The following is a 16,613-nucleotide window of genomic DNA, read 5'->3' on the forward strand; positions in this document are numbered from 1 at the left end:
GGTGATTGATCTGCCTGCGCTTGAAATGCCGCCTTCCTTGGGGTATGGCAATTATATGATGTTTGTGTTTGGAGAACTCACCCCTTGGATTTGTGTTGTTTGTACCCCTTTTCTATATGTTATAGATGGCCAGGCACAGCACGAGGGTGATGGCCCTTCCGTCTGAGGAAGACATGTGGGAGTTCGACGCCGCAACCCATCAGAGTATCTTCCGTGGCTTCGCACTCGTCGTTAATGGGAAGTATAGTGGAGGCTCATGGATCACTGAGTATGTAGCTGATATCCCTGTTGAGATCATCTTTTCTGCACCCCCTGGAGACTCGCAGTTACCTTACCCTGCTCCACCCATTTCTCTATCACCCACCTTTGTTGATCCCCATACACCTACCCCTGTGACCGCGCCTGCAGCTGTTGAGAAGTGATGAATCCATATTTTGACTGATACTTTAGCATAATTCTAACACATTTGATAAGAAAAATATATAAAGAAAGCATAAAAACTTAGAAAAATAAAAGGAATTGAAGTTTGTTTAAATTTTTAGTTATTTTAGTAATTGTGAAATTTTTGCTTAGGAATTAAGTTTTTAATCTTGTTTTTGAAGGAATAAATTGAGCAAGGATCATATTCATGGAAGTTTGATGACAAGGAAGAGGGAAGAAGCAAGTCTGGACTCCATAAACTCAAGAATAAGAAATTGCAGACTGGGCGTGATCACTATTATCAGTGAAAGTGATCACTTCAGAGTTCAAAGAAGAAAGAAAGCTCTGCGTAACCACTATTGTCATCAAAAGTGAGCGTTCCAGAGAGTCTTTAACTTGGCGAGTTGCGCGTAGTCACTTTTATCAACAATAGTGATAACGCGCAACTATCTGGGCTCTGCGTTGTCACTTTTATCATCAAGAGTGATAGTTCCAGAGAGCTCTCAATATCAGGAAAATGCGCGTGGCCACTATTTCTGGGAAAAGTGTTAACGCGCAACCAATAACTCTCTGCGTAACTACTATTTCTTATAAAAGTGATAACGTGAAAATCTGGGAAATTTTATAAATACCAGAAACGATCCAGAAAGAAGGGGGTTCTGTTCATTTTCAGTTTTTTTTAGTTAGTTTCTGGTTAGAGGAAGTGAGAGAGAGGAGTGGGGTTAGTTTCTGGTTAGAGGAAGTGAGAGAGAGGAGTGGGGATTCAGATCTTGGAGCTTCACGAAGAGGAATTGGAGTGGAGCAAGCTTCCATGGCGTTTCTGAGTTTCTTCTTTTCTTCTTCTCTTTCTTTTTCTTCTTCTGCTGCCATGGCTGTGTAATTCATTCATAGTTAGGGATTGTAGATCTGAAATGAACATGTTGAATTGATTTAGATCTGGATTTCAATCTTTGGAATAGATTGAGTGATTGATTCTGAACTTCACGTGAAAATTGAATGGAAATTTGATTAACTAAATTCACAAGAACTCTTGTTAATGAAAATTGAATTTGTTCTTCAGATCTGAACCAATCACCGAGATTATAGTTTTCTTAGGGATAAGGAACTTTGATCTTGCAATCCTTTGGTTTCCTACACTTAAAGCAATATTGAATTGAATCAGATCTAAGGAATTAGAATGGTTTAATTGAATGTTAGGTTCACTGAGTTAAGGAATTAACCTCTGAATAATATAATGTGAAACTGATTGTCATTCTTTCCAATTGCTTGTTAATTTAGAACTTTATTGGTTGAACATTGGAGTTTTGGTGAAGCAATTCCCAAGCTATAGTTTCTCCCTCTGTTATCACATAACTTTGTGTTCATTGTTCTGTTTTCTGCAAGTTTATTTTACTTTTAATTGTTCCAGTTTGCTGTTATTAGATGTTACCACTCTCCTTACAATTTCGAAAAAGCTTAAATGGTTATAATTCTATGAAGTGATACTTGAATCTAAATTCCCTGTAGAGACGATATTTGGATCTTAAATTTACTCATCACTTGCTGCAATCCTAGTGCACTTGCTAGTGTAGATTGCTAACAACAAGAAGGATGTCCATGTGGTGGAATTCTCAGTTAGGTGTGAGGCTAGACCTTCCTCTCCACCTCCTACCTATCCACCTCCTCATTCACCTCTTGCCACCTCCCGTTCGCCTCCTCGCGCTGCTGGTTGGATTGATGATAGTGATGGAGAGCCTTCTATTGCTGCCACATCTTCTTCCCCTACCTCTTCCGAGGAATCTGACTCGATAGGAGATTATGCTCCATATTTTGTGAGATTGGGTGATGAGATGATTTTGTATTAGGGGAACTGCTCTTAGGGAGTCAGATTACTTTATTTTATATGCCTCCAACTATGTGGTTTTATTTAAGTACTTTGGATTATGTTGCTAACTATTTCACTACTTTATCGTATGGAATTATTCAGTGATGTCGAGATGTTGATGCTATATTATTATGTTATAATTGTTATGATTTGAGGTAATGGACCTCCATGTGAAAAAGGGAATGTCGAATGCAATAATTTGTGCACGTTAACTCTCTTTACAAAAAAAAAAAAAAAGTCTCAGATTTTGGTGTTTTCTGAAAATAAAGTATCAAAGACATATTTGACTATGTTAGTATTTTGGGTCGTTATATAGCACCCTCCTCCAATAATATTCTGTGCATACAAAGAGAGGGGCTGATTCCAGGGATATCAGCAAGGGTCCCGCCTATAGCTTTCTTGTGCCTCTTAATCACTTCTAGGAGTTTCTCCTCTTGTTCTACATTCAGTTTGGTGGAGATTATCACTGGAAGCTTCTCATTTGCCTCTAGATAGGCATATTTCACATTTTCTGGTCAAGGTTTAAGTTCCAGTGCTGGAGGTTGCTCCACAGAGGGAAGTGGTTTAGCACTCTCAGTAGAAGAAATCTCTATAACATTCAAATCAAAGGGGTTAGATTCAATCGTACTTGCTAATTTCAAAACATCACATTCTTCCCCTATCAATTTGTCAATCTCTTCAATATTAGAATTTGCAGAATTCACATTCAAAAAGTCAGAAACACAAGAGTCACACATAGAAGAATTATTACAATATTGACAAATAGAACTATCAATACATTCAGTAAAATCAAAAGAAAAATTTGTTTCTAAAAATTCAGAAAATTGTTCATCTATCAAATCATTAAATAAATCAATTTGGAAGACAGAATGTTCTTCAGATGGATGCTTCATAGCATCAAGTATGTTGAAGCGCACAATGCTGTCCCCAAACTTCATGGTAAGTGTCTCGGCATGCACATCAATTTTCGTTCTTGCGGTCTTCAAGAACGGTCTTCCCAATATGATTGGTGCAGCACTCCTCATTGACTCTCCCTCTTGCATGTCCAAAATGTAAAAGTCGGCTGGGAAGATGAGATCATTCACCCTGACTAGTACATCTTCAACAATCCCAGCTGGGTTTGTTATGCTTCTATTGGCTAACTGAATAACCACACCTATAGGCTATAGAGGACCAAGAGACAGTGAAGTAAAAATGGACAAAGGCATGACATTTATAGATGCTCCTAAATCTAGCATAGCATTCTCAATCCTATTATTACCAATAATGCATGGGATAGTGAACATTCCTGGGTCCTTACATTTCTCAGGCATTGTGGACCTTTGTTTTTCAAAAAGTGCAGACACATTCCTACCCATATTTACCTTCTCATTACCCTTAAGACGCCTCCTATGGGTGCATAAATCTTTCAAGAACTTGGCGTACTTGGGTATTTGCTTGATTGCATCTAGTAGAGGTATGTTCACCTCTACCTTCCTATGGGTGCATAATATCAGGATACTATATGCATAAAGTTTGATATGTTACATCCGGTGCAGCCATTTCCTTTAATGTTCTTTCATTGTCAGCCATTTTTTCAATTTCAAATTCTAATGAATGAGGTGATGAATAGATAGATGAAGGAGATGAAAACTCCTCAAAATGTTCAGAACTATTCTTATGTGTTCTAATGCTACTATGAAATGTCCTATCAATCTTTGGGTCAAGTGGATACAAGTCTCCAGGATTCGATCTGGTCATGCACTAGAAACTAATTATAAGGAATGAAAAGAAGTAAGCTAGATGAAATAGCAAAAATGCAGAGAAAATCAGATGACAATTATGCAGAAAACTAATGTCTATGTGTAGTAAAATGGAGCAAACAAGTTAAGCAACAAAAACAGAAAAGAAATTACAACTAATTGCAAGAAAACGCAACACAAGCTAACAAATTCTGCAGAAATGTGCAGCAAAAACAGAGTAATAATGCAGAAAAATAGAAAACAGAGCAACTAACAAGTTCAATGCAAAATTAACACCAAACATTCCCCGACAATAGCGCCAATTTGATGATACGAGATTTTGCTACTCGTTATGCACAAAGATTGTCGTTAATCCTCATCAAATATGCAAAGAAATGTATGCAATACTAGGGTGTTGTCCTAGGTTGGCTCCAAGGAATTTTTGGTTGGGAACATACATCAAACAAGTGTAAACATATATTTTAAAGCAAGTAAATTGGGGGGAGGTTTGTCAATTTCCAAATTTTAATCAAGAGCAAAATGTAAACTAGTAAAATTCAATTAATTAAAAAGAGTAATCCCTAGTCAATCAATGAGTTCTATCACTATTCTTCTAAATGATTAAATAATCCCCTATTTTTTTACTTGAATTAAGTTAATCTAACAAGCGAAAATTAACTTTAGCATCCCAATTAAAATTAAGCATCTTAATGGGCTCCAATCTCTATCCCTAAGATTAAGCAATCTCAAAGATTAATCAAAATTAAGCAATTTTGGATTAGAATTTCGTTTGGGTAATTTAGGGTTCATTAAGCAATGTTCCCCTCATGCAAATTTCATTTCATTCAGAGATTGGGGTTAATAAATCCAAGGAAATAAAGAGTAATATTGCCATTAAACCCAAGAATTCAAAAACCATGTAAGTTGACTAGGAATTACAAGAGAATTTAGCCCTCCATATGGATGGGCTTCACAAATGAAAGAAGGAAATGCAGAAACGTAAGCAACATCAATGTAAAATCAATGAGAATCAAAGGGAAATTGGAAATTGAAAACCTATAATGGACCCCTGGCTGTCACCCAAAGATCCTAAGCTCTGCAAAATGCTCCAAAAGTGGCAAAAGAATCTAAGGAAACGTAAAAGCCCCCGTACCCTAATTTCTCAAATTCTATTTATAGTGCAGAAATTTTCGCCCAAAGTGACAACTATGGTTTCATAGTGATAACGCGCAAGGTCTGTGATTTTAGCCTCTCTGGAGTTATCACTTTGGCTTCATAGTGTTTACGCGCAGGTCCTATGTTTTTGCCCTCTCTGGAGTTGTCACTTTGGCATCAGAGTGATAACTTTGGCTGCTCCAGAGTGTCTACTATGGTTCCATAGTAGCTACGCGCAGGATCTTGTACTTTTTGGCCTTTCTGGAGTTGTCACTATGGGTTCATAATGATCACTCTGGTCTACCTTTCTGAAACAAGCTTGCTGTAGTGTTCACTATGGATTCCAAAGTGATCACTTTCACCTCAAACTTTCTCAAATGCTAAAAATCCATGGAAAAGTCTAGAAACTCCTGCACAATTATTCAAATGATCAAAATTACAAACTATATCTATGTAAATCAATGTAAATTAACCTAAAATTAAGAAATCTATTATAAATTGACCAAAATGATATTTTTATGTTATTTACAACCCTAAGTTTACTTTTTTCTATTAAGAAACATTAAAATAACAAGTAAAAATCCAATAAAATGGGGATTCATCAACATGCTTTTTACCTTAGCTGATCTAGTGGAATTCATCCTATGCATAGCTGCTCTCTGTATTTTACATGTCACAGCTTGATTCATAAGTTGGTAATTCTTTGTTGGATCCAAATGCACTCTGTGTTTAAATTTTCTAGACCATCAAATGAACCTCTTTTGCAGACCATTAATTCACTATATAACATGTGCTTTTCTGCATTTTACACACATGAATTATGGATTTCATTTTGAAACTGTTTTTGCTGTCATAGTAATTACCTGCCAACACATAGTAATCACTTTGGGCTAAAAACTATTTCCTTCTCAACTGGACCTAATTTGTTGCTTGAACTTGTAAATGTTATGTGTCTGGAAAATCATTCTCATCTTCAAATTCAAGCAAATTTTATTTATTTATTTATTTATTTTTTGACATGTAATATTGACATGTAAAATCCTCACCACCCCAAACTTGAGAGCTTGCTTGTCCTCAAGCAATTACAATCATAATCAGCACCCCAAACTTAATTTATTGCATTCACTCTTGATGCAACTCAAAAGAAATACCTCTATTAAGGGAAGGAAGATGTTTTTGCAAATTAAGTTTGGCAAAAGAAGGAATGTAAAACAAGGGAAGTTAGGTGTAAAGGTGTTGAAGGGTTGGTGGGTGCGTGCAAAGATGGCCTCAATCAGCTAGATGGAAGATTGCATAATGCATATTCAATTAAGAAGCAGGGCAAGTTCTAGAAGATGAATGCAAATATACATGTAAATTGCACACAGAAAGGAATTTAAAGGCTCAATTCTCTACCATTGTGAAAGGTGATAATTACTTAACAATATGTGATTACAATTCACCTTACAAGAAAATATGCGTAGCATGGTAGGAACAAAAATATTCAAAAACAGAGGATGATCATGAGTGGAATGGGAAGTGCAATCAAAATATAACTATGGAATTACAAAACTGGACTATATTAAAAAAGAGATAAGGAAAATATTTTTGTATTTTCATTTAACACTGTGCAAGAAAATTAGACTAAGAACAATGGAAATAGAGATAAAGAGATCACCCCCCTTTCATAGAAAGTAGAATCACAACTCAGGGGTCAAATTCATGCTCCTCTTGATGGAACTGAGGGCACTTTCTGCACAAATATTCATAGAATTCAGTATAGGGAGCAAATATAAAGCCAGAAAATAGAATAGATATATATAAAAGAAAATGTTGGAGATGTTCAGATTAAGAGGAACAATAAGAAAATAAAGTAGTAAAGGTGGAAACTAAAATGTACGATATTTACAAGGAATTGATGGTTAGCAGTAAATACAGGGAAATAGCAGAAAGTAAGTGAAAAGTGAGTGCAGTGAAAAAGAAAAAAACTAAGACTAGATAACATCTTCATTGGAGCTGGAAAAGGAAGAATCATCATCATCATCTTCTGCTGCTGCTACTGCTGGAAGGTCGTCATCTGAGGTATTGGAGCTGTTGTCATCGGCTTCAGATCTAGTAGGGGCAGCTGGAGGAAAGGGTGGAAGGTCACTCTGGACTGCTGCTCGCAGGTAAGGGGCACTGAAAGTAAGAGCTTCATAAAGCTGTGTGGTAGTCATCCCCAGCTTTTTCCCTATATTCAGCAGCATAGTGTCCATCAGAGTCATAAGGGCCTTCTACCCAGCATGAATGGAATCCTGCCTCAAAGCAAGCTGCTTCATCTACTCCCTCATCTTCATTGGAGTATCCCTCCTGTAATAAACTGGTAGAGATAGTCCTGGGTTAGCATTCTTTCTGGGTTTGAAGAAATCCTTCACCATTGCAGTAGTAATAGGAGGAGCTGCTCTAATCTTCTGCAGGTATTCCCCAAAATCTACCCCAACGTCTTGGCACAACATGATGATGATGGATGGGAAACCCATGGAATCTCTGCTTCTGCTCAAGATGTTCATAATGGCACTGCTGATTACCTCACCCACATGGATGGGCATTCCTGTCAGAATGGCATAAATAAGCTCTGCTCGCTTCATTGCTAAGGTAGAGGAGTGGAGGACCGGCATGAAAGAACTGAGGATGAAGACACTCCAGATTTTTGCTGCAGGGATGAGGTGCTTGGTGGTCAAGTTCTTAGGTTGCATCTTGCAGCAAACTCCCAATTCTCACCTTCTTTGCAAACAGTTTCAAGGATAGGCTTGTAGTCCTTATCCTCTTGGATGCTGAAGGTTGTAAAGCCCAGTTGGCCAGCTGACTTATGCACAGTTGGTATATTCAGAACTCATTGGATGTTGGAAGGGGTGAAGTTGATCAATTTTCCCCTCACCATGCTGTGTTTGGGAGGGAGAGTGTCGCTTTTAATCCTCATTACGTTGGCGAAGAACTCTTGGGTGATTTCCTTCCACCCAGTTCCAGCATAGGTTGTAAAAAGGTCCCATCCTCTTCTCTGAATCTCCTCCTCAAATTGGGGATAGGTGCCTTCTTGAATCTCAAAGTTACAGTCCTGTACCAGCTTCCTTCTCAGGATATTTGTTTTAAAATATTCTTCATGTTCCAAGGACCTAAACCTCGGGTCATGGTTAGGAGGAGGTGTAAAGGAAAAGGCACCAGCTGTTTTGGCCCTCTTGGACCTTGGAGTGCTCTTCCTTGGTGTGTTGACCATTTTTGCTGCAGAGAAAAAGGAAATCTGTGTAAGATATTCTGCAGCAACGATATATATCAAACAAAATAATATTCAACTAACTGAGACAGTAAACCAGAACATCAGGAATAGGATACAATGCAAGGTGATCACATTATGGTTCAGGCAAAACAGCATTAAGACAACCAAATTGGACATAGGCAATGATGCAGCAAACTGAAATTAAGAGTACATGAAGCAAACAAGTGGTAACAGACCATTCTGTATGGCAGCAAAATGTCAATAACTATGCAGATAAATAACAAGGATGTTCAATTTTGATTTGCAGAGAGCATTTACAAAGAATAATGCACGGTTGCAGTTAGGGAGATTCAGAAATTATCACAACAAAAGGACAGATGCAACTCCAATTGCACTCAACAACATTTTGAATTTCAGTATGGGTTCAGTACAGAGAAGTGCAAAATGTATGGTCAGTTATGATGCACAGAATTCAAAAACCAATCAGGAAGATGAAGCAATTGGATTAAAGTTCAAAGGAATTCTTCACTATGAATACAATTGGACAGCAAGGTGAAAGTGATGTATGATGCATTATATGCAGATTTCCAACACATTAAAGAAGTGCACAGGGCCAATGGAGTGTGTTCAGTGGAAGGGCAGCAATGATAATATCCCCAAATGCCATTCTGATTTTCAGATCAAATAGTCATTTTTGCAGATTCTAGGAAACACTATGGGGACATATTCAGGACCAGATTAACCAGAGCCACAAAAGAGGGTTGTGTACTTAGCCATAAATTTAACAGTTACAACACACATTAAGCATTATACACAAGCACCAACATAGTAGAATGTTCAACTTCAAGCATTTTTGCAGGTAGGAGTGGTTATCCTAAGGTCCAACAATTCTAAATTCGACGAAATAACCAAATTAAATGCTCCAGCATCCTACAAACAGAGAAGCATCCTATAATGACAATTGTGCATTATCAGTTTAAGTCCAGGAATTGCCAATTAAAACATGCAAAGTAAGCACTCTTGGGGTGACTACCCTAGGGTTGAACAATGCAGTATGCAACAAATTAACCAATTAACTTCTGTAATCACTTCCAAACAGACAATTACATTCCACATTGTAGTTGGGATTTATTAACCTCAATTTTTCGAAGCCCCAAATTAAAATTGTCAAAACAACAGTGAGCACTTTGGGGTTTGACAATGAGAGAAACTGCAAAAATTCACCCACTACACACCCCTTGTCCATTTTAATCAAGCTATTGACACCTCAACCAACAGAATTTATGCAGAAATAACAATTTATGATGCTCCAGTTTAAAATCCCAAACACAGTGGGCACTTTAAGGGTTAATCAGATAGAGGCAGAAAATTTAATCAAATTAACAGTCTCTATTCATTCGAATCATGCAAACAAACCTAGAATATCATGTTTTCCTAAGCAATTTCAATTCAAAAACCTAGAATTTAAAAACCCCAAATTATTGAATGAAGAACCCTAATGTAGAAAGAAGGGAAATTTGAAGAATTAACTGGATAGGAGCCTAAGAGAGGTGCAAAATTATATGACTGGGTGAGTCTTAGCACAAACCAATGCAAAGGGGGAGGGAATTTGCAGAAAGATTGGAAGCGGGGGTAAGAGTGCTCAGAGGTTTAGTGGGAGTGGGTGAGAGAGTGAACACTTTCAGTTTATATAGGTTTCTGGCGTTATCACTTTCAAACCATAGTGAACACGCGCATTTGTATTTAGCAAGTGAAGTGGTACGCATAATCACTATGGTATGAAAGTGATAACTACAGATAAGGCTTTTGGTGAAGTGGCTTACGCATAGTTATTATGAGATGGGAGTAACTACGTGCATCAACGTTAGTCCAGGAGGTGCCTCTCTAGTTATCACTATGGAACCAAAGTGATAACTACAGAGAGCCTTCTATATTCCAGTCATCTGCGTGTGTTCACTATGAACTGGGAGTGATGACGCGCAAACCTATGACCCAAAAACCTCTTCAAAGTGATCACTATAGGCTGAAAGTGAAAACTACAGAGTGAATTCACTTACCTTAGCATGAAAGTGACTACTATGAAATGGAAGTGGACACCTTGGATAGGTCTTGGTGCATAGGGACTTCCTATGGTCTCTGCATGAATCAGATTCAAAATTTAAAACTGTCCACTGTAACAAAAATGAAGAATATGTAATAAAATCATGTTTAATGCATCTCAATTCACAGCTAAAAAAAAATGCTTATTGGATGAAAAGAACCATAAAGAATAAAAATAAAAATAAAACTAAATACAAAAAATTCTTAATCAACTTGTGAGTTGCCTCTCACACAGCGCTTCTTTAACGTCACTAGCTTGACGTATGAAATTATTTATGGGAGCCAAGGGATGGAATGGGGGTTGGTGCATGGTGATATCAAGTTAATCTCTTCAACTTCTTCCAAGGTAGCTGAGTTTTGCAAGAATGGCTTCAAGCGGTGCCCATTCACCATAAAACTTTTGCTAGTGGAGTCACTTATGATCTCCACTGCACCATGGGAAAATACCTTTGTAACAGTGAAAGGTCCAAGCCACCTTGATTTGAGCTTTCCAGGCATGAGTTTAAGACGAGAATTAAACAAGAGAACCTTTTGACCAACATAGAACTCTTTGCTTGAAATCTTCTTATCATGGTATTGTTTGGTCTTTTCCTTATAAATTCTGGAGTTCTCATAGGCCTCAAGACATAGCTCCTCCAACTCTTGCAGCTGTAATTTCCTCTGCTCTCCAGCTGAATCATAATGGATATTACAAGCCTTTACTGCCCAATAAGCTTTGTGTTCCACCTCAACTGGCAGATGGTAGGCTTTTCCATAGACCACCCTTGTATGGTGACATTCCCAAGGGTGTCTTGCATGTTGTTCTATGTGCCCACAAGGCATCATCAAGCCTGCGATTGCAGTCCTTTCTGTGGGGCTACACTACTCTCTCAAGTATTTTCTTGATTTCTCTATTAGAGAGCTCGGCCTGCCCATTTGTCTGTGGGTGGGAGGCAGTGGAAACTTTGTGTACAACTCCATATTTCTTCAACAAGACTTCCATAGTCCTATTACAAAAATGACTTCCTTGATCACTAATGATGGCCCTAGGAATTCCAAACCTACAAAATAAGTTGCTACGAACAAACTCTGCAACAACTCTAGCATCATTAGTTCTGGTGGCTTTAGCTTCCACCCATTTTGAGACATAATCAACAGCAAGGAGTATATAAACCAAAAGAGGAGGGGAATGGCCCCATAAAATCAATACCCCAGACATCAAAGATGTCACAATAGAGAATGGGCTATTGAGGCATCTCTTGTCTCCATGTAATTACTCCTCCCGCTCTTTGGCATCTCTCACAGGTAGAATATGCTTGCCATGAGTCTTTAAAAATAGATGGCCAATACAGCCCTGCATCCAGCACCTTTCTTGCTGTCCTCTGAGGCCCTTGATGACCTCCTACAGCTGAGGCGTGACAGAACTGCAGTATGGATGGAATTTCTTCATCAGGCACACATCTTCTGATGACTTGGTCACTGCGGAATTTCTATAAATAAGGGTCATCCCAAACGTAATGTTTGGCATCACTCCTTATCCTATCCTTTTTAGCCTTTGGTGCACCTGCTGGAAAAACTCCTGCAGCAAGAAAGTTAACAATATCAGCATACCAGGGTGCCTGTGAAGCATACAACTCCAAGAGTTGTTCATCAGGAAAATCATCTAAAATTGGAATAGGGTCTAGAACTCCCTCTATCCTGCTCTGGTGGTCGGCTACCAAATTCTGAGTTCCACTTCTATCCTTGATCTCCAAATCAAATTCTTGAAGTAAGAGCATCCATCTTATAAGTCTGGGCTTAGAATCTATCTTTTTCAGCAAATACTTCAAGGCAGAATGATCAGTAAAAACCACAACTTTTGACCCTAACAGATATGATCTAAACTTGTCCAGTGCAAAAACTATGGCCAATAATTCTTTTTCAGTTGTGGTATAATTACATTGTGTTGAATCCAAAGTTCTAGAAGCATAATAAATGATATGAGGAAACTTACCAACCCGCTGTGTCAATGCGGCCCCCACTGTAAAATTGGATGCATCACACATTAATTCAAATGGTGTGGTCCAATCTGGAGGTTGGATGATGGGTGTGGTGGTCAAGGCTTCCTTAAGCATATTAAATGCTTCTTTGCACTTTTCATCAAAGTTGAACTCAGCCTTCTTTTGCAAAAGCTTGGACAGGGTAATGGCTATTTTGGAGAAGTTCTTAATGAATCTCCTGTAGAACCCTGCATGGCTAAGGAAAGCATGAACCTCTCGAATGCAAGAGGGGTAAGACAATTGTGCAATAACATCAAGTTTTGCAGGATCTACTTCAACTCCCTTTTCAGATATGATATGGCCTAACACTACACCTTGCTCTAGCATGAAATGGCATTTTTCAAAGTTCAGCACAAGGTTAGTATCAATGCATCTTTTCAATACTTTTTCCAAATTATTCAAACATGCAGAGAAAGATGGGCCATACACAGTAAAATCATCCATAAAAACTTCTATACAATGCTCCACTAAATCAGAAAAAATGCTTAACATACATCTTTGAAATGTTCCTGGGGCATTGTATAAGCCAAAAGGCATTCTCCTATAGGCAAAAGTGCTAAAAGGACATGTAAAAGTGGTTTTTTCCTGGTCTTCAGGTGCAATGCAAATTTGGAAATAACCGGAAAAACCATCAAGAAAACAATAATGAGACTTACCAGCCAACCTTTCCAACATTTGATCAATGAAAGGTAATGGGAAGTGATCCTTTCGAGTTGCTTTGTTAAGCCTTCTGTAGTCTATGCAGACTCTCCAACTATTCTGGACTCTGGTGGGTATCAACTCATCTTTTTCATTCTTCACCACAGTGAGTCCAGATTTCTTTGGTACCACTTGGATCGGGCTGACCCAAGTGCTGTCTGATATAGGGTAGATAATCCCAGCTTGCAACAACTTGGTGACTTCCTTCTTCACCACGTCTAGAATAATGGGATTCACTCTCCTCTGAGGCTGCCTCACTGGCTTAGCACCCTCCTCCAATAATATTCTGTACATACAAAGAGAGGGGCTGATTCTAGGGATATCAGCAAGGGTCCAGCCTATAGCTTTCTTGTGCCTCTTAATCACTTCTAGGAGTTTCTCCTCTTGTTCTACATTCAGTTTGGTGGAGATTATCACTGGAAGCTTCTCATTTGCCTCTAGATAGGCATATTTCACATTTTCTGGTCAAGGTTTAAGTTCCAGTGCTGGAGGTTGCTCCACAGAGGGAAGTGGTTTAGCACTCTCAGTAGAAGAAATCTCTGTAACATTCAAATCAAAGGGGTTAGATTCAATTGTACTTGCTGATTTCAAAACATCACATTCTTCCCCTATCAATTTGTCAATCTCTTCAATATTAGAATTTGCAGAATTCACATTCAAAAAGTCAGAAATACAAGAGTCACACATAGAAGAATTATTACAATATTGACAAATAGAAGTATCAATACATTCAGTAAAATCAAAAGAAAAATTTGTTTCTAAAAATTCAGAAAATTGTTCATCTATCAAATCATCAAATAAATCAATTTGGAAGACAGAATGTTCTTCAGATGGATGCTTCATAGCATCAAGTATGTTGAAGCGCACAATGTTGTCCCCAAACTCCATGGTAAGTGCCCGGCATGCACATCAATTTTCGTTCTTGCGGTCTTCAAGAACGGTCTTCCCAATATGATTGGTGCAGCACTCCTCATTGACTCTCCCTCTTGCATGTCCAAAATGTAAAAGTCAGCTGGGAAGATGAGATCATTCACCCTGACTAGTACATCTTCAACAATCCCAGCTGGGTTTGTTATGCTTCTATTGGCTAACTGAATAACCACACCTATAGGCTGTAGAGGGCCAAGAGACAATGAAGTAAAAATGGACAAAGGCATGACATTTATAGATGCTCCTAAATCTAGCATAGCATTCTCAATCCTATTATTACCAACAATGCATGGGATAGTGAACATTCCTGGGTCCTTACATTTCTCAGGCATTGTGGACCTTTGTTTTTCAAAAAGTACAGACACATTCCTACCCATATTTACCTTCTCATTACCCTTAAGACACCTCCTATGGGTGCATAAATCTTTCAAGAACTTGGCGTACTTGGGTATTTGCTTGATTGCATCTAGTAGAGGTATGTTCACCTCTACCTTCCTGAAGGTCTCAAAAATCTCTTTCTCAGCCTCTTTAATCTTTTTACTTAGCTGAATAACTCTCTGAGGGAATGGTAGAGGAATTGGCCTTTCAACATTTTTTGCTACCTTTGGTTGGGTAGAAGTAGGTTCTAGTTGTTCTTGAGTCATTTCCTCTCCATTTTGACCAACTATAGCTGGAGTACAGCTTGAGTCTTCCTTCTCTTTGGGCATTGTGGGCTCTTGCATCACTTTCCCAGACCTCAGGGTGATTGCACTCACATTTTTGGGATTCACAACAGTTTGTGCAGGGAGGTTCCCTGAGCCTTGAGATTGCATCTGGTTTAGAGAAGAGGCTAACTGTCCCATTTGATTCTCCAAAGTTTTGATACTAGCCTCAGTTCTCTGCTGGAAAGTGATGTTGTTCATGGTCAATTGCTTTGAGTTCCTCCAAAGATGGTTCATTTTTCTGGGATGCATTTGGTTGTGAAGAAGATGGTTGATGATGGTGCTGGGCTTGTTGTGGTTGATGTTGGGATTGATGGGGTCTATTTGAGCCAACATGATGTGCTTGATATTGAGTGCCTTGCTGCTGGTTATGTTGTTTAGAATTGCTTCCCCATCTTAGATTTGGATGGTTCCTCCAGCTTGGGTTGTATCTATTGGAAGATAGATCCCAATTAGGTTGTTGCTGCAAATTTGGAAAAGGAAATTTATTAGTGTAAATGTTTGCAGCATAAGCCTGAGGATTACCTTCTAGAGTGTCAGACTCTTATAGTGTGGGGCAGCTACCAGTGTAGTGATCTGTAGCTGAGCAAATACCACACAACATGGCTGGAATGGATGGTGGAGGAGGTGAAGATGTAGCAACACTCTTTTGCATGGAAGCCAATTGCTTTACCATGGATGCTAATTCATCAAGTTTGTGTTCCAGCTTACTAGATTCAACAACTTGTACTTCATTCACATTTCTGGTAACACAAGAATTTTGCCTTGTTGCAAATTGTTGGGAGTTGGCGGCCATGTTCTCAATCAGGTTGCGAGCTGCAACCGGAGTTTTGTCAACCAACACCCCTCCACTTGCGGCGTTTATCATACTCCGGTCCATAGGGTGCAGTCCCTCATAAAAGCATTGTATCAACAATTAATCACTAATCTGGTGATGGGGACAGCTAGCACACAACCTCTTGAATCTTTCCCAATATTCATAGAGGGTCTCTCTTTCAAGTTTCCTTATCCCACATATTTCCTTTCATATGGACGCAGCTCTTGACGCTGGGAAAAATTTCTCCAGGAAAAGCCTTTTCAAGTTGTTCCAACTAGCAATGGATCCTAGAGGGAGATAGTAAAGCCAATCCTTGGTTGCATCCATCAGAGAGAACGGAAAAGCCTTTAATTTGACATGCTCCTCAAGCACACCTTGTGGCCTCATGGTTGAACAAACAATGTGGAATTCCTTGAGGTGCTTGTGCGGATCTTCACCTGTAAGGCCATGAAATATTGGCAACAAGTGTATTAGTCCAGTTTTTAGAACAAAAGGAGCATCAATATCAGGATACTGTATGCATAAAGTTTGATATGTTACATCTGGTGCAGCCAGTTCCTTTAATGTTCTTTCATTGTCAGCCATTTTTTCAATTTCAAATTCTAATGAATGGGGTGATGAATACATAGATGAAGGAGATGAAAACTCCTCAAAATGTTCAGAACTATTCCTATGTGTTCTAATGCTACTATGAAATGTCCTATCAATCTCTGGGTCAAGTGGATACAAGTCTCCAGGATTCGATCTGGTCATGCACTAGAAACTAATTATAAGGAATGAAAAGAAGTAAGTTAGATGAAATAGCAAAAATGCAGAGAAAATCAAATGACAATTATGCAGAAAACTAATGTCTATGTGTAGTAAAATGAAGCAAAGAAGTTAAGCAACAAAAACAGAAAATAAATTACAACTAATTGCAAGAAAACGCAACACAAGCTAATAAATTCTGCAGAAAT

The 16,613-nt window shown here is 38.5% G+C and overlaps 1 pseudogene; it reads right to left on the reverse strand.

The window, feature by feature from the left end:
- Window positions 1–2,799: 2,799 nt before the first annotated feature.
- On the reverse strand, window positions 2,800–16,137 carry LOC113859503 (annotated as a pseudogene).
- Window positions 16,138–16,613: the final 476 nt, after the last annotated feature.

Source organism: Abrus precatorius, unplaced genomic scaffold (assembly GCF_003935025.1).
Source record: "Abrus precatorius isolate BTA unplaced genomic scaffold, Abrus_2018 Scaffold2, whole genome shotgun sequence".
Lineage (NCBI taxonomy): Eukaryota > Viridiplantae > Streptophyta > Magnoliopsida > Fabales > Fabaceae > Abrus > Abrus precatorius.